Genomic DNA, 18,846 nt, shown 5'->3' with positions numbered 1-18,846 from the left:
CATCAGGCAAAACAGCGATCAGTAATGAGTAATTCTCGCTGAAAGTGGACCACTATTTACACAAGGTGCTCAAAAATCAAAAGCAATGTACTTTTTCCAATAGCCGCCACTAAGTTATGAATGAAACCATGTTTGGTTGGTTAAATTTGTCCTCACCTCGGCGCCACGAAGCTAAAACATTTTTTAAAATTGGTAATTTTTTGACTTAGGCGCGTCTACAAAATTGCTAATAACTTTGCAAAACTTCAACGAACCCTTGATGTTAAGGGGTTTTTTTGAAAGGAAATAAGCAGAGCTTTGAATGGACTTGTCAGAAAAATAACGTTCCATACATTTTATAGGCACAAAAAACCAAAGTATTTTTAAAAGTCAAGGCCGGTCGAAAAAACTGACAAATCCATTCGAAAGCTGAGACGATTTCACATAAAGGACCAACAAATCTAAGGTGTATGTTCCTCCTATCTTTTTTAATCTAATTTTGATTCTACGAGCGCAGCGCTCCGTTCGCATTTCGGGCACCCAAAATGTTGCAATTTGCTTGCCACATTTTAAGTTTTTGTCAAAAAATATAGGTGCTCACTTTTTAAATGATAGTTTATTGTCCAAGGATCAAAATGAACTTTCGATAATTCACCAATATTTATGTTTTTGGGTTCTTCCGGGCAATTTAATGTCGAACATTTTTTTAACTTTTTTTTTTTTGTAAAATGCTCACTTACAATTGGGTGGACTTTTTTTCAGTAGAACTACTGAATGTAGCATGTAGGAAATTTCACCACGAACATTTTTCTCTAAAAGAAAACGTAATTTTACAAATTTCTCAGAATTAACAAGCACGGCCTATTATTTACATGCGGCATATGTTTTGGAGGCCAGAGAATGGTTTCTTAAAGCTATTTTGGTCGCTGAATTCGGATCTGGAATCAAATTTCAGATAAACAGTCAAATTTGGAGCCACGCCCAAAAGTTATTTGCAGTAATTTGCTGTAATTTTAATCGCTAGTGTATTCGGTCATATTTCATCTTTCGCTCACCTTTAAATGATATTTTACTTAAGGGTTTTTTTTAAGGAGAATGTTTTTTTCAACATCTGATTGTTTTGAGAGGCCTCGTGGCGCGGTGGTTAGCGGCTTCGGCTGCCGATCCCTAAGCGGCTATGGGGAATAAACGCAAATGAAATAATATTTGATCTAATCTAATCTAATCGAACACAAGCGCAGCCAGTCCGAAGAAAGCATCCGGGAATAACTTATGGTTAGATTACGCCTCAAGTTCTTTCTTGTCATTATTAATGATTGCAGTACTTTCGAGAGACCCCGAAATGTATTACACTCACTAAAGCGGCCCGGCCTACTGCGTTGCATTAACCGCAAGAGACAGATTCTATGAACGGAACCCACATTTCATGGAATCATCAGGCGAAGAAGAAGAAGTGAGGACATACCGTACCAACCACTTCGAGTTATTTATAGAATATGGTGTGTGGTGTGTAGGGGAATCGTTGGGAGAGGGATTGTTGTATTATATAGTAAATGACCTTGTGACATTATTTCACCACTACGGATTAATTCACTCAAGGGGTGTCAACCCCTCGGTGGCCGAGTGGCTAGAGCATCTGATTACCAATCCAAAGGTGTGAGTTCGAATCCCACCTGATTCCTTGCGTTTTTTGTTCATATTAAAAGTTCAATTATAGTCGAATTATTTCAAGGAGACCGGTCGGGAATCGAACCCGGAACCTTCCGCTTATGAGGCGGGGGCCGTAGCCATTAAGCCACGGGCCGGTCTCAAGCACTTTTTTTTCTCACTAAAACTAAAATATCTTGGCACTAGAGTATCGAAATTACGTTTTCTTTTAGTGAAAAATGTTCGTGGTGAAATTTCCTACATGCTACATTCATTAGTTCTACTGAAAAAAAGTCCACCCAATTGTAAGCATTTTACAAAAAAAGTAAAAAAAATGTTCGACATTAAATTGCCTGGAAGAATCCGAAAACATAAATATTGGTGAATTATCGAAAGTTCATTTTGATCCTTGGACAATAAACTATCAGTTAAAAAGTGAGCACCTATATTTTTTGACAAAAACTTAAAATGTGGCAAACAAATTGCAACATTTTGGGTGCCCGAAATGCGAAAGAAGCGCAGCGCTCGCAGAATCAAAATTAGATTAAAAAGATAGGAGGAACATACACCTTAGATTTATTGGTCCTTTATGTGAAATCGTCTCAGCTTTCGAATGTGTAAATAAGTGGTCCACTTTCAGCGAGAATGATCTAATGATAAATAAATGGCATTTAAATAGAATATTTCATGGTTTTATGTCACCGGATCTTGTCCTTCTTTTTCTCGCTCGCGCGAAACGACAACTCAGGCGAAACACGATCGAAGCAGGCCTTGCCTCGCAGAGAGCAACGACGAGACTGATGCCGGCAGGAGGCGCAAGTCTCACCCAAAATTGTCCAAGTGAGAGATTCTTATAGGAATGTTTTGCGATTTTTGATAGAGCAAAACTCGACAGCTATTTTAAAGGAGATTGGGCGCTGAATTGAATGGCGTCATCAGGTTTTTGATTGCAATCAAACTTTGATGCATTTTGCGCAATTGAAAACTTTACATGCAATTTCTCAATATACATGCGATCACATTTTGAATTAAACTTCACCATCGTGTTCCCCAGACGATTTTACATAAGAATCTATTTTTCGAATGTTGGGCGAATTAAAATCTAAATTTCCTCCTGATTTCTAGAACAAAGTACTGGATGTTTTCTGAAAGAGCAGCCAAACTGCATCTAATCTAATCTAACACAAACGCAGCCAGTCCGATGAAAGCATGCTGGAAAGTCTTGTGATTAGATTACGCCCCAAGCACTTTTCTTGTCATTATTGATAATTACAGTACATCCGAGAATATCCGAAAATGTATTGCAAAAATTAAAGCGGCCAGCCCTACTATGTTGTGATTACCGCAGAGAGGATTCTGAGAACAGATCACATTTCACAGAATCTACAGGGGAGGAAGGATGCGTGGACATACCGTACCAAACGCTCCCTGAAAGAGCAGCCAAACTGCATAATTAATAACTCAAAATTGATGAAAATTTATGTGGGAAATTTATGTGATCAGGGGCAGTTCACGCCTATTAAATTTTAATATCATGAAGAATGTTGAAGTAGAGATTCCAATTTTTCGGACGTTTCAGAAATTAAAAAATATTGTCATCTTCAGAATGAACAGATTTCACCATGTGTGTTTGGTAGGTTAAGGATTTGTTCATATTTTCTGAAGACACAGATGCAGGGTTGTCACAAACGACGCGGATCGCTATTTTGGCTGAGGGGTTTACACGATATTGCGGATCTGGTACGTTTCGCCGAATGGACATTTCGCCGAATTAAAAAAAGGATTAAAATTAAAGGTAAACAAAAATATAAAAACACCAAAATTACCAAAAGTTAAAACAAAGAACGATTCATGTTTGAAAGAATGCAAAAACTCACAGAAGTATTCTCAAACCGTTTTTTTAATTCGGCGAAATGTCCATTCGGCCCCGATATTGCCTACTTAATCATTTTTAACCCTCTAACGCCCAGAACTTTTCATCTGTTTTAAGAATAGTAAATTGGTAAATTTTGATCCAATATCTTTAGAAAAGCTTTACTTTGGCCCACCAACATTGAATCCATGCAAAATTTTAAAATTTGGAGTTGTGTACCAGTGAGGATAAGGAACTTTTTTTCTGTACCGGCAACAATTCTATCTTTACTAAAACAAAATTTCATGGCAAATATTTATGTTATTTATGTTACGGCACTTTAAAAAATCAGCCTTCAAGATCTTTTGCTCTCCTCATGCTCTCTGGTGCACCATTCTGAAAAAGCCTTAAATTAAATTTTCATATCAATGTGCAAGGGCTCTTAAGAAGGGTCCAAATGATTCCTGAACATTTTTTGTTTCATTTGTCGCTCATGAACATTCCTTGAAAAAAAATAAATAACTTTATCATTAGCCTTGTCCTGCTACACCCTTTGCCCGCTATCGATTCTAACGTGTCAAGAACAGGACTTGGGTTTTTTAAAGTCCCAATTCGCCTCATAGGCTCGTGGACAGTACAAATTTGCTGTGCCTTTCAAACAAAAGTGCATCGGCACTCAATATACCTTCACCACATTTTTAGATCATTGCCTGCGCAAAACGGCAGAGTGAATCTTCGCTAACTGCACAACAAAACACAAACAAAACAATATTTACCTCGATGCACATAATTATCGTTTTTCACTATACAATGTTGATTACCAACAAATGAATATTGAAATTAATACTAACTTTTACCTGTGTCAAGCGCATTCTGACCCGAAATCCTTTTGGCCATCAATTTTCAGGGTATGTCAAGTTACCACGACAAGATTGAAACTTCTTTCATATGAAACGTGGCAGAAATGTACGGAGTTTTTTCGGTTTTAATTGAATATCTCAGGATTGAAATCGAATTTTGAGGATCTGTGAAGGTCAAAAGGCGAGGCATTGTGAGCTGCACAAAATGGCGTTCCTAACTCAATTTGGCTTAAAATGTACGTGCGACAAGTTCGCACGACAGCGACGAAATAGCACTTCATCGCTAAAACCAGCGAATCGGTCGTTCAGCACCTCATAGTGCAATAAAAAAAAAATACTTGCTTCACAAAAAAAAATAATTGGCGCCTTTTCCAAACCATGGCATTGAAAAAACTGTCAAGTGCTACTGAGTTCCACCCGACTGACGACGTCCATAGGATGGCGAAGATGGAGTTGATCGACGATTGGCTTCTCGATTGGCTTTTCCTTCTCTGTCCAATTCGTTCTCCTTAGTACTAGTAAACCCTCTCCCCAAGTCGAACAAATCAGCTGTTGAAAGGTAGTCCATATCTCAGCTCAGGATAAAAACTGCACCAATGTAATTGTTGGGTCCGGTGGTTTAGTGAACCCCAGTAAGGCCTGGGTTCAATCCCAGACGGACCCGGTGGCATTTTTTAGACGAAATTTGCCTGACCACGCCTTCTATCGGATGGGGAAGTAAAACGTCGGTCCATTTGCGTAAAAGAGGTTTTGGGTGACTCACCACACATAACCTTCGGACGCCTAGAAATGAGCAGAAACTTGCAACAGAGACCACAAAAGACCCGGGGGTCGTTAAAGTGGATTACTTTGCTTTGCAATGTAATTGTTAAAGCAACCTAGGGACCATCCATAAACCACGTGGACACTTTAGGGGGGGGGGGGGGGGGTATGGCGATTGTCCACGCTCCATACAAAAAAGATTTTTTTTGTATGGACAATTGTCCACGAGGGGGGGGGGGGGGGTTGAGATTACCAAAAAAAGTGTCCACGTGGTTTGTGGATGATCCCCTAATAAAATTAAATGAAATGAGTTCCGATGCACGTCTGCTTTCACATGACTGCACCTGGAAAAGGGAAAAAAATCGTCCCATAGCTGCTTGAAAATATTTACCTGCCTTGGTGACGAAGACCAAATCTGGACATTTTTTTTGTTAGGTCCTATACTGCCGCTCTAATCGTGTCCGTCCCATATGTAAAAACAGCAAGCCGAGAGAAACGCATGTCAAGTTTGTTCCGCCCATAAGGCTACGTGTTAGAATTTCACGAAAAAGTGGATTTTCTCCGGTTTTCTAGAACCAAGTACTTAATTTTATTGGGTTTTCTGATAGTTTACATGATTTTGAACCAAACTGCATCATTACCTCAAAATTGACGAAATTACATATGAGACGGACTTGATTTGAGCGGCAGTAAACAAATGTAAACATAGAGTGCTTCCCCCTTAAAGGTTACGCCATTGTCCATCGGAGTAAGCGGGATACATATTGTTCTATCAACAACTACAACTTAGCAAAAGGCATATATCGAATCAAGTATCGAGTAATGGGATATTATTAGCCGTTGGAGCATCTTCTACCACCTGGAGCAAAAATCTCGATTTTGATAAAAGTGGATAATAGCAGTTTTTTTCAATGATGGGCAGTGTAATGTACAGTATGCCAGAGATTGTTCGGGGGACTATCCTGGGTCGGTTCTATCGGTAAAAATATGTTTTGCTCTCTCATTTTGATCCAATACAAAAAAATCAAATTATTCGCTCTACAGCATTGCCTTGGCGTTCTCGATTGCGAGATTCCTACTCGAAACAAGGTGTCCGAAGGCTTGATTGTTGAGGCAATTGCAAACCTCTTTTTACACCTTAGCTTCCATCCACCCCGGGATTCGAACTGACGACCTTTGGATTGTTAGTCCAACTGCCTACCAGCGACTCCACCGAGACAGGACCCAGGGAGACGACTCCTACACCTGGGCTGAGCTAACGACCTAACCTTTTTTTTAGGTTAGTCCGGGGCCAACATTTACTTCCCTTCCGACGGAAGGCGTGATCAGACAAATCTCGTCTCGAAAAATGCCACCGGGACCGTCTGGAATCGAACCCAGGCCGACTGGGTGAGAGGCAATCACGCTTACCCCTACACCACGGTCCCAGCTATCCAATACATCTGAGCTAAAATCTAAAAAAATATATGAATGTTCACTAAAACATATGGCTTAAGGACCAAACCAAAATTTCATCAAAACGTTGATCGTGAATTCCCTAAACATTTTTTCAGAATCATACATCATAGACAGATGTAAATATATCTTAGTTACCAAGTTCGATTGTAGATGCAATGGGCCCTTTTTGTTATTTTTTATATAATTGATCAAAAAACATTAATTTTATTCCTGTTTCTCTAAAGACACTGATTAAGTTGTTGTGCCTTTCAAAGCATCACAAATTGAATTGCCGAATAGAGTCTAGTATGTTATCTATTATTTAATTGATTCTGCACATGAACAGCTTGCTTGATCATTTCCAGATCAACAAATTAAGAATCCTGAATTACCTTTTAAAAATATAATTTTTAAAGAATTTGAATTTTGAATTTATTTTCTTTTTTTAAGGCAGGAAAAGCCACCAAAGCAGTGGCACCAAAAACCTACTTCTTTTTGTAAACACATAATACAAAACATAAATACATGAGTAACAAAATACAAATAACACGGCTGGACCCAGAGCTCCATCTTCGCGAGGAGCTCGGTTGAGCTGGACTCCTACACTCCTGGCTGAATCATCTGAAAAGGAACAAAAGAAAGAAAAGGCAAAGCAGGATCAAATAATTCAACGATAAAAAAAAACAAGCAGAGCAACAGTATCAGTTCAATTGAGTTACGAAATGGAAGCAAGAAAAAAGAAATAAAAAAAAGAAATTAATAAATCTGGAAATCGTAGGATTTGAGAAGTTTCTCTAGTATAGCCGGTTCAGACAGGAAATTGATTAGCTGTTTTTTGAAAATAGATAGGCTTAAGCAATCACCAAACTTGTTTGAAAAAAAGTTATACAATTGAGCACCTTTAAACGTAATACTTCGTTCGCCAGCTAAAGTTGAAACATTGGGACGCTGTAATGAATCGTGGTTTCTTGTAAAATGATTATGAGTGGAGGGTTTAAATTTTGTATTACTATGAGTTTGATTTGCTAAACATGAATAAATAAAACAGCATGATTGAATGATGTAAATGCCTCTTACAGGATAAATATTTTTGAATTTAGTGTACAAATCAACGGAATGACTACGGATTGGCAAGTTAAAGATAGTACTTTTAATAACATTTTGCTAAGTGACGTATGCATAATATTGAATCAAAATGTTAAGTTAAAGATGTTGCAATGTTGAAATATAATCCGTTTTCAAGATCAGAAAGATTCATTCAATATAATGTTTGGTATTTACATCTAGGGAAACAGCATCTAACTCCATCGTGTCTCTAATGTTGCCATATCAGCACTTTGACGTTCAATTAAAGCTCATAAAAAGCGTTTTCACTGAATTGAGTTATAAATAAACAAATTATAAATATCGATCGTTTGATAAATCAAGTTGTTTAAATAGTGATTACCTATCAAACATACGAAAATTTCCCCTAATATAATCTAATCTATAATCAAAATCTAGCGAAGCCTTAGGTTTGATCACGCCTAGCATTCTTCCTGTCATTTATTAACATTTGTAGTGCGCCATTGTACGTAAAAGCGGCCAGGGATACTATGTAAAGTTTACCGCAGATATTATTCATAGAATAGGGTCCTGAAGCCTTATGTCTATGTCATTTTTTCGATTGATCTGTCTGGATTTTCTGTCAAGAAGGGCCGCGAAGTTAATTTTTCAAAATTGATTTAAAAAACCATTTAAGTCCTTTTCGGTCGTAGAAAGGGGTTATACTCAGAAAAATATGCTGTTCACAACGAGTGAACAATAATATCATGAATTTAAGCTTAATTTCAGGACCCACTTGGGTTGAATCTGAGCACGTAGTGTTCATACAACAATACAATTCTGAATCTATGGGATATGAATTAAATCATATCCTACCTCCACTTCATCATTCAGAAATGTTATATTTTCGACTGCCAGATTTTTCCAGATTTTTATTCGATACTTTGCCAGATTTTTCAAATTTTGGCCTGGTAACCCTGGTCGTATCAACAAAGTTCAAATAAGAAAAATATAGAGAATTTTCTCAGCTTTTATAAAAGATTTTTTTCAAAAGTGGGCAAACATGGGCACTAATTAGAAAAAATGAAACACTGCGACTATTTTCAAAAAAGTCACCTAAAAATGGCTTTAACTTGAAAACTGTGCACTTTATCAAAATTTTACTAAAGTACTTTTTGATTGAAAATTTGATTTTAAATCGAAAAATGAGGTTCAAAAATTTATGCGACCAATATTTCGATTTTTTGAAAAAAAATTCAGTATTGATTCAAAAATTCATAACTCGGTCAAAGATTTTTTGCATAACCTGGAAATTTCTGAAAAGTTGGCATTTGATGTCCTCTAAAACATATCAAAAAATAAAAAACATAAAAATTGTGTATTTTTTTTTGCAAATCAAGTTTTAGTGACAAAAAGTTATATAAAAAATCACCAAATTGCATCATTTTTTTTTCAGTGTAGTCCGTATCCATACCTACAACTTTGCCGAAGACAAGAATCCTTCAAAAGATCAAAAAATCAAAAAAAAAATCACCATCCACATTAACGACCCCCGGCTCTTTTGTGGTCTCTATTGCAAGTTTCTGCGATTCCACCGGAGTAGGCTTGGTTTGGTGTGTTGTTTGTACTTAGGGGAAGGTGGGGCAAGACGACCATATGGGGCAAGAGGAACAATCGCTCGTACGGCCGTAATTTTTACAATTTTGAATATTTACAGTATGAGGAATTGTTGCTAGCAATGCAATTAGCTGATTCTACTACCACATAACCGCCAAAACGACGTCAACGCCACGGGGCATAAGATTGAGTGAAGTTTTTTTTTCAAAACCTTTGTTTTCTTATAATATTTGGATAGTACAAAATAAGGCTTAGGGTTCGTTTTAAGGCTCATTTTATCAAAATGCTATTTTTCCTTCAGTAGTGTCCCTACCAATGACATGCACCTATTACAAAGTATAGTTTAACTTTTGGTTATTTTTGTTGAGAGCTTTTAAAAAATCTTGTTCAGGTGGGGCAAGTGTACCATATGGATTTTTAGTATGGAAAAAAATACGAATTGCTGCAACAACATATTTTATTGGGAAATAAATACATGAAAGTACTTGAAAACTGATTAACAATTATTAAAAAAAATTGTCCATACAAAATATAGTGATATTATGAAAATTTACTATTTATCATCTAAGTAATATTTTTTTTCGTAAAAACGATAAATTTTTTAGTAAAATATTATTATTTAATCTAAAAATGGAAGAAACCTTTCAAATACATTCTAATCTGATGTTTCTAAGTGATAACAGTTCAATTGTTAGCAAATTAACATGTTTTTTCATGCATTGTTCCTCTTGCCCCAACGGGTTGTTCGTCTTGCCCCACTAGTTGAGTAGAACGTACGGAAAATCAAAAATTTTAAAATCAATTTTTTACATTAAAAAAACAGGATTTTTTAAAAACTTGTTCTAAAAAAGTTTTAGTCAAGACCTAGAATAAGATGATTATAATAAAATCCGACAGATTTTTTAACTTTTTCATGGGTTATAACGAGCATTTCCTTAGTTTGTTACACTTGCCCCACTTTCCCTACAGATTTTTGAATTTTCATACATCACTTTTGTATGGCAAAAAAAAAATAGCAAAAAGCAAAGCAATCCACTTTAACGACCCCCGGGCTCTGTTGCAAGTTTCTGCTCATTTCTAGGCGTCCGAAGGTTATGTGTGGCGAGATGGTCCGACGTTTTACTTCCCCATCCGATAGAAGGCGTGATCAGCCAAATCTCGTCTCGAAAATTGCCACCGGGTCCGTCTGGGATTGAACCCAGGCCATACTGGGGTTTGAGGCTATAGGTGGCGCAGAAATGAGGTTACTTGCCAAAAATCGTATTCCTTTCTGCTGGATTGAAGAACAAAATCGCTTATTTCTCATGGTTCCCTGCATCAATTCTAATGAAACTGGTTGCAAAAGACGAGAAAAAATGTTTGCTTTAAAATAATGAACATCATTTTTTGGGCACGCAAAAATTTGTGACCTTTTTCTTTAAAAAAAACATGTTTTGGAACACGAAAAAAATAGTTTCCCTGTATATATCAATGGAATAAACAGTTATATAGTTGATAACAGATGTTTTAACGTATATTCTACTATTTTTATTGATTTTTGACAGACTTTCTTGCCAAATAGTCCAAATTACTATCTTTTTCTAAATTTATAGTTTTCTCATAGAAAAATCAAACAAATATTGGAAAGTTGTACACCAAATTGCTGGAAATAATTTTTTTCATCCGAATCCGGCATAATTTTTATAAAAATGTTGATTATGAAGGAAAAAACACATTTTTTCAGGTTTACGCTATTTGTTCATAGGTGGCAACATGTGTCTTTTAGCTTTGATGCAAATCCTCTATAAACCGAACTCGGGTCCTTCAGCTTAAAGAACAGCTGATAAAATTCGTGAAAAACACCGAAGCCCGTACATCCGTCGAGCTTGGAGCCATCGGTGAAGAATCTGTTATTTGGAGGAACATGGTTAGGGGGGTGAGATTGGGTCATACAAAAATGCTGAAATTTATATGACCCAATTTCACCCCTGATGACGGCTATGAATAAAAAAAATCAAACTTCCTACAGACTTTTTTGTCAAGAATTATATTCTAGACATTGCCTTTAAAGAAAATGGCAACCCTCTACCAGAAGGTGAACCGTGTGAACCACATCCGGACAAAATTCGTTCAGCTAAATCCGAGAAAATCAAGTGCATATTTTTGATCAACATCCCCACACACGCACAGACATTTGTTCAGAATGATTGATTCTGAGTCGATAAGTATAAATGGAGGTGGGTCTAGGAGGTCCAATTAATAAGTTCATTTTCAGAGTGATTGTATAGCCACTCCTCAGTGAGGAAGGAAAAAAGAGTCTCAAGTGATATAACCGGAATGGCGTTGAAAAACGTAGTTCATGTTAGTTAAGTCCATCGTGAAGTACTGGAAGTTCAATTATAGGTTTGTTAAACGCCAGATTTCATCCAAAGTTTCCTTAACCGGTCGGTGTTCGGGAATTGCTAATTTTGCTTACAAATTCTCTGCATTTCGACAAAATTTTAAAATTGATTTTTTTTTCAATAGTTGCAAATTTGTGTGTTTAATAGAAATTGCTGAATCAATTTCGAATGCTGCAACAATCGTGCCATTTCGTTTTGTCTTGAGGAATATATTAACTTTTGGAATGTGACGCGCTATCACGACCTGCCCCTGTTTTTTTTTGTTTCTCGAAATGGCACCCGAGGACCTTCGAGTAAGACATTCTTCCTCGACAAAACGAAATCACGGAGGACGGAATATCTGCTCATATTCGAAAAACTGACATCAAGACGTAATATTAGGCAAACACAGGCAAGGTTTTGCCTTATTGAAAAGTTATTGCGGAAATGAGAAACAAAGTCATTCTAATATTCCGGTTTCGAGTTCTGGGAGTTAGCGGCATTTAAATTAGCGAATTGTGTCTGTACTCATTATACGATGTGTTGTTTTTTGTTGAAATACAAACAGATATTGTCAGGGGATTGAGTGCTAAAAAAATCCGTTCGAAAATAGATTTGTCAGTGACTATTGGGTCGTTGAGGTCTTTTCATCTACTGTTATAATTTCATGTCCATGTTATGTAATGAAGTTCGAAATAAATGTAATAAAACCAAATAAAACTGTTTTACTTTTGAAAGAAATAGATACGACCATCTGTAGTTACAATTTTAAAATTTTACATCGGTATTGACCAGTGTTGAAAATCCGACGACTAAGATTAAATTAGCGATTAATCACTGACTGTTACACCTAACGAATAAGACTGCTGAGAATAGTCTTTATTCTCAAATTGCCACGACTAGCTGTCAAAAGTTGATGTTCCGTGGAGATCCTTGTTATTTGGCAAACAGCGAGTTTTCAAGACAGCAAGCCACAACTAAGCGGTATAAGCGTAATCAAGCACAGTAGCAATTGTATGTTATTACTGAAGTATAACAAAAGTTGGGGCCTTTTTTCGAGCAGGCATGCTATTACCATTTAAATGGAAGAAATGTTTTAAAATGCATTTTACACCTGCCCAGTTGTTTTGCAACCATTAGTTTTCAAAATATCTAAGTATTGACAAAAAAAATACTGTGTTGCACATTTCACGAAGTTTTAAAACATTTGTTGATCCCAGACATGCTAAATATGATTTGAAACGCAGGAAATTGCATTTCAAATTGATTTCAATTAATTAGTCTTCTATTTCCATTAAAATTTTAAAATTAGTTTTCCCCTCTGATTTACCGGAACGATTTTGAAAGGGAGGGCGACATAAACTTTGAAAAATATTTGCAACGGCCTTATTTCCATTAAAGATTCAGATTAGGGAAAGCTGAAACTGTCGGTTTTCATTGGATTCTTACTTTATTCGGTCCCGAGACCGAAATAGCAACATGCCTGCTCACCGCTAGTTTCCTGTTTCCTACTTGAAATTTTGCTAAAAAATATACCACAGCACAACCTGTGCCCAGACTGGCCATCAAAAGATACTGTGAACGAAACATTTCTCACAAATGAACTTCCTCTTAAAAGTTCACTTGTAAAAAAAAATCTTCGACGGGAATTAGGTTTTACACCGTGACGTCATTTGACAGCTCGTGTGCACTGTTTATATGGTCTTCGTCGATTGTCGACGAATTTCCCCGAACAAAATCGATGACCGCATCGAACTGTGCTAAGTCCATGTAAACAGTGCACTCCTTTCTAACCTCCAAATCGAGTCGGCGTAAAACCTAATTCATATCGAATGAACATGAGAAGCTCATTCGCCAACGAATTACCACCTTTTGATTAAAGTCATGAACAACATTTGCCAATACAAACCACTCAATGGGATGAACTGTTTCAATGAATGAATATGCACCTGAGAGAGTTATTCTCTCGGGATGTGCATTACTCTTTAAGTATAATTTGATCTTTATCCTGTCGATTGTCTGTTGTTGGTGTTGTACGTGAATAAATGACATTTCCTAAGTGGATTTTTTTTTGATAAATGAATTTACATCCCGTCCCGACTCTTCTAAGATGAAATGTCAGGGCTACCTAAGCCTATGCTTTTTGGTATAATATGCATCGGTGAATTTGAGGATCCTGATTCATTCTTTATCTTTATCTCTCTTCCTTTCGAATTTCATCTCCATTATAAAGAGTTGTGGATGTAGAATTTCAATGTGTTTATGGCTTGCTTTTGTGTTGACATCATGCAGATTAGTAATCCGCAAATCAGTTATCGTACATCGGCGTCCTTATGCGTCCCCGCCCACCAACAACCACCAACCTGGATTGCCATTTTAACTAGAGCTCCCATTCATCGTTCTATTTGCAGCGGCATGTATGATGTCGCCCGTTTGCGGATTCGGTAGTGTGTGTCCTAGAAGCACGCAGCAATTGCTAACTACCACGTTACAGAACGCAGCTGCGGTCGCCGCCGCGATCGATTCATCGCCGATCTGTTACAGCACTAACGAGTCCTCTTCTGCGCCGCCCGCGTTCAAATGTCCCCGATGTCCTCGTGCCTACTCCCTGTCCTACACGCTGGACAGGCACATGAAGTACGAATGTGGAGTAGCGAAGCAGTTTGGCTGCTTCAAATGTGGCAAACGATTTTCTCGAAAAGACATCCTGAAAGCGCACATTTCCAACACCAAACTACATTGCAATAATCCGTTATACCGCCCTCTCTAATGCCACTCCTTCCCACCCGCCCTGTTTGCTCGCGTGTGGTATGATCCAGTTCCGTTTATTTTTACCGTGCAATTGTAGAAATGTGCGCGCGTTTCAGATACCTGCATCCCTTTACATTTTATGCAACATGATTTCCAATACACATTCTTATTTCTAGTGAAAGAGAGAAAGATGGAGAGAGAGCTGTATTTTTATACAAATTATATTTTTCGAACATGTAAACGCAGAGAATAGACATCGAAAGATGCACAAAATAATTTGCTGTTAAACAGCGTTAAGTTAATCATTTTATTTGGGATAACTAATGGCACGTTAGCAAACTAGTAACATTGCTAGTGGGATTTTTTTAATTTGAATTGTATTTTGTTTTGAAAACGATTGTGAAACTAAAATTTCTGTTCAGGGATGCGGAATGGTCCTAATAAAAAATGTAAGCTTGTTGGTATCTTATTTCACTAGTACCCTCCAGTTATATGTTTTACTAAATGTTTTTAGAGCATTGTCTAGTAAGCGAAACGCTTTTTGAAAACTTAAGCAAACTTCCAGGGATGCGCTACACCTAAAATTGATTCAAAACACGTTGTTAAAATTTCTAACTGGAATGCACTTCTGCTATAACACAACCATTTTTTCGATCATTTCGCATCGTTGCAAAATGTAGTTAAATTAAATAAAATCAGTGTAAATTTCACGCTCGTCGAGGTGTTTTGTCATTTTTAAATTCACCTGTACCAACTTTTGTAAGTCGTCCCAAACGCCATTGCCAAACTCGGTCATATAAGGATGTCCGTTCTCTGTGATTAAGTTTGTGAAGTTTATGCATTTTTTGTACAAATATAGTATACTTTATTGTAGTTGAACTAATTAATATATAGTTAATAAAGTCGAACAATGTTGTTAATACTCAAGGAGTTTTATTTAATCCAAATTCAGTTATTCTTTTTCTGCATTTTCTCGAGCTATGAAACCAAATTATTGTTTCGCTTTTTATCAACTGAGTGTATTGCAAACAAAACAATCAAAAGAAAAAAACCGGAAACAAACTCCACATTATCACTTTTCAGACTTTTGCTCCTTTGCGTACTCTTTCCACCCGCCGGAGAAAGAACCTGCGGAGGAGTGCTATCCGTGTCCGCGCTGTCCGCGAGTGTACCGTCGGAAGATCACTCTGGCACGTCACGTGCGCCACGAGTGCGGCGTGGAGAAGAACTTTTCGTGCCCCTATTGCCGGCACGTGTCCCAACGGAACGACCAACTCTTGGGGCACATCCGCCGAGCCCATCCGGACATTGCACCGTACCTGCCCGTGAAACGCTACCGGCGCGATAGTTTTCTGTAAAGTAAGAGCTTGAACAAGGGGGTTGCGAAAGATTCGAAAATAAGCTACTACGTTGAGATGTCCCGGGGCATTGGATTTTTTTTAAGTGATACAATTAGTAAAATAGATTTTCGATTAGTGTCAAACTCCGTTTAGATTGTAAATATTTTGAGTAACTTTTACCGAACAGATTACGTACATCTTAATCATGTAGCAACAATATATTCAACTGAATGTTTTCAATTCTAGGAAATACAACGAAGCATTTAGAAAATGTGAGGGTTTAATTGATTTCAATTCACATCGAAATAATCATCTTTCTAAAAATTAGTTTTTCTTAACGAAATGCCTTGTTTATCTTTTTTGTAAATAGTTCGGGTCCATTTCGTCGGTTAAGTCATGGATTGCACTTTAAAATATCATTTCGCTAACAAAATGGTTCAAAGTTTGTTGGAATAGATACAAGTGTACACTGACGCTAGTGAATCAAATCAAATAATCTGCAAATTTGTTTACTTTTAAATGTATTCGCTCAGCTACCTTATCTTCTGTAACGTATTATTTTACCAGTTGAATTTTTCCGTCCCAGTTTGAGCAAAATCATTAGCTTCAGTGTAGGCTACGCGATTATATTGTTTTTGTTGTGATTGGTTATTTTTTACGATAAGCTATGTATAAATATCCCTACACGTAATTCACGTAATTCCACAACGCTAGCATAAAACCAATCCCACACTGTGTGCTTTCCAGGTTTGCCAAATGTGATGCCGCCATATTTCTCCGCCAGTGCTGCTTCACTAGTCGCGGCATCACCGTTGCATTCAGGGATGCCATTTTCGTCGCACCAAACTGCAGCAGGAATCTCGACGCCCATCATCTGTGAGCCGGAGATTTCCATCCATCGATTGTACAAATGTGACAACAGTGCTGGAGGAGGCGGCGCCGGGTTCCATCCCGGGGGTACATTGCCGCCACTGCCGTTCGATCCGATCCGGAACCGTAGTAAAAGCCAAAGCTGTGTCAGCGCTGGCGTGATTCCTTCGAGGCAGGCTAGCTTCTCCGGTTCTTCGGTTTCCCAGTGCGAATATTGTAATTTTTCGTGCTCGTGGAAATACGATCTTAAGTTGCATCTGAAGCAAAAGCACGGCATCTATAGGAAAAATATATAAACTTTGTTGATAAAAAACGTTTTCTTTGGAATGCCGCGCTGTCCTTTGGGGGATTGATGGAAGTTTGGGATTATCATGAACAATTAACAATTCTTCTCTTTGGTGGTCAGTGGCCCCAGAATTCAAGAACGGCGGCTTCAGGAAACAAGTGTTTTCTGTTAAGAAGAAGTAATTAGTTTAGATAGTAAGAAGACGAAACGAAATTGTTTTGTTGCTCTGACCGTATGAGCAACATAGTGCACGTTCAAGTTTTTACTAGGAGAAAATATTAGATTTTTGTTTATTTTGTTTTTGTTAGCAAATCCGTAGTGTATCAAGTTTTATTTTTTATTCTTTATGTTTCTATTCTAGTTTGTTTCGCTCGTTCTTGTTTGTAGTAGGATTGAGTTTTTATCTTTTTCATTTTTTTTATGTTTTCATCATTGTTTTTCGTTTCTCCACCTTCACCTGCTTCCAGACCTTAAAGCTGCCAGTTTGTTTTACCAAAATTATGTTCACTCTGGTCAGCGCTTCCAGTGCAGCGTTTGTGAAAAAAGCTATCTCCGGAAGCGCCACTTGCAGCGACATATGCGCGATGAATGCATAGGAATCCCGCCTCGCTTCAACTGCGACCATTGTGATTCCAAGTTCCGCCGCAAGTATCATCTAGTGAGGCACATGGCCTCCAAGCATGGCATCCAGATCCAGGACAAAATGATCCCGGGCCCGGGTGGCATCGGAAGCACCAGTGGCGTAGGAAGTGCCTCGTCCGCGACAAAGTTCGATAGTGATTGTTTCAAGCCAAATAGCGAAGCCGATAACAAGTTTTCCGTGGATGCTTTAATGATGAAGCAAGAAGTAATCGACCAAGTTACTTCGCACTCGTCGCTGCTGCAAAACTTTAAAACTCTCCTCTTTGATTACGCGCTCAAGAACGTGCCACCTCAGCTCCAACAGTAGACCCCATCGCGATCTTCTTTAAACCCTTATTTTAAAACATAAATTTTAACTCATCCTTTCATTCTATCTTTTCGCGTATTTAGTGTTAGTATTTTCTTTCAAAACTAGTTTTTTTTAACTCGTGGCTCTCAACTCGCCAAATTCCGCCTGACGACTGATTTCAAACGCATCTCATTTACCGTAGCCATTATTTTTAAGGAAATTTTTAAACCAAATGAAACTGCCATTCTTACGATTAGTATTTTTACAACGATTTATTTTAAGACGACAATCGCAATAAGCGGTTAAAAGTATTTTCGAGCCATTTTGAAAATGTAATTTTTCTACGATATTGTCAATAAAAGTCAAAACGCCAAATACAACTGCTGTCTGAACTTATCATTTTTATCATACAATGAGGAAAAACCATCAGCCTGTCATTACCAGTCATAGCCTTTTGTTGAACCGCTCATTACATACAAGTCTTACCTTCTTTTATTTTCCTTTTTCACTCTATTCCTATATTTTGTTGTATTGAGCCCAGCTAAAGCATAGTCTGTTGAGTACGTAACGCAATCCAAACGTTTCTTCTTTTTTTCGTTTCTGCTAAATCTTGTGTAAATTAACAAAAAAAAAAATAATAATAATAACTTTCAGCGTGATCCTAGAGTTTCATTTTAAGACCCTTTACCCCCCACCCCCTTTCCTTCTCGACCAAATTTCACGCGTTACGTAACTTTTAGATGGAGCTAACACTAAATTTTATCTAGTCGTGACATCATAAATTCCTGTTTACTTGAATGTTTTGTTTCGTCTGTTGCTATTGTTTCCAAGTGTTGCCATATCCTACTTTCTTCTTGAAACAATACATCTTGTGACTCAAAAAAAAACCCTCACTAAAAAAAGAGAAGTGCGAGCCTCTTTCAACTTCAAAATACCCTATACAATTTTGCAGATCATCTTCTTACAAGTGCAAACGCTGCCCGCTGCCGGGATGGACGGCGTCTGCTACAGTTTAACGATCTATTGTTCGATATTAAGTTTTCCGATCTGTCCAAATTTCTAAACCCCGATGGCCGGTATCAGTGCCCGAGGCGGGAATGCGATAAAAAC

The 18,846-nt window shown here is 37.6% G+C and overlaps 1 protein-coding gene and 1 long non-coding RNA gene across 4 annotated transcripts in view; one reads left to right on the top strand and one right to left on the bottom strand.

Annotated features, from left to right (window-relative positions):
- The window catches only part of LOC120429225 (longitudinals lacking protein, isoforms F/I/K/T-like), a 63,377-nt gene that overhangs the window by 37,047 nt on the left and 7,484 nt on the right, over window positions 1-18,846 (top strand). The gene's annotated exons all lie outside the window — the stretch shown is intronic.
- On the bottom strand, window positions 16,756-18,682 carry LOC128093707 (uncharacterized). The gene is made up of 2 exons (XR_008212692.1): window positions 18,223-18,682; window positions 16,756-16,796 (listed from the first exon to the last, which is right to left on the bottom strand). It is a non-coding gene; the product is annotated as an uncharacterized LOC128093707 (long non-coding RNA).

Source organism: Culex pipiens, unplaced genomic scaffold (genome assembly GCF_016801865.2).
Source record: "Culex pipiens pallens isolate TS unplaced genomic scaffold, TS_CPP_V2 Cpp_Un0003, whole genome shotgun sequence".
In the NCBI taxonomy this organism is placed as follows: domain Eukaryota; kingdom Metazoa; phylum Arthropoda; class Insecta; order Diptera; family Culicidae; genus Culex; species Culex pipiens.
The sequence above is the reverse complement of the archived record's forward strand: the minus strand, read 5'-3'. Positions and strand labels throughout refer to the sequence as shown.